Genomic DNA, 707 nt, shown 5'->3' on the forward strand with positions numbered 1-707 from the left:
TTGCATGTATACATACACTCCCAGCATCAATATGTCTATATGCCAGTGATACTCAACATCTCAGTAGCCGAGCAGTGGCAGGTCAATAGATATAATTTGCCTGTTCCATTACATAGTTTAGGTTGCGAAAGTTAAGTTAGTAGAAAGTGATTAGGTTTTTATGTGTGGCTCTTGAACCTGAAAGTTCTGGTCACCTGTTCTTTGTGTTTTTGTACTATCTGTTTGTGTGTTTGAACTGACGTAAATTAATGTCTGTCTTGCCATTCAGAACACTGGCAGTTATCTTTGGTATTGTCACAAGGAGAATTTTTAATTTGTACCATGTATTTCATGTGTTAATGCAGGAGATTTTTTGAATGACTGTTTTTAGTTTTTAGATACCATCAGACACATCATGTCATGCTGCCTTGTTTACATCCTATCTTGAGTACAGTTTAACCACAGACTTCCTGAAATTTCAATTTTAATCAGTGTTGTGTGAATTGATGTGAATTTAGGGATTACAGATTTGCTTATGACTGCTTTGGAAGGTATATGTTTGGATGGGCCTTTTAATCTGATTCCAGAGGTCTACTCATGTTGGTTACATATCTGGAAGGACCTTGTTTGAGCTCTAGTGCAATAGACAGTCATTTTCTGGTCTGATGTTTAAGGCCTGTGCAGAAGTGTCTCGTGAAGACACTTGAACCTCATTGGAGTTAACCATT

This window comes from Penaeus monodon, chromosome 28, assembly GCF_015228065.2.
Source record: "Penaeus monodon isolate SGIC_2016 chromosome 28, NSTDA_Pmon_1, whole genome shotgun sequence".
Taxonomy (NCBI): domain Eukaryota; kingdom Metazoa; phylum Arthropoda; class Malacostraca; order Decapoda; family Penaeidae; genus Penaeus; species Penaeus monodon.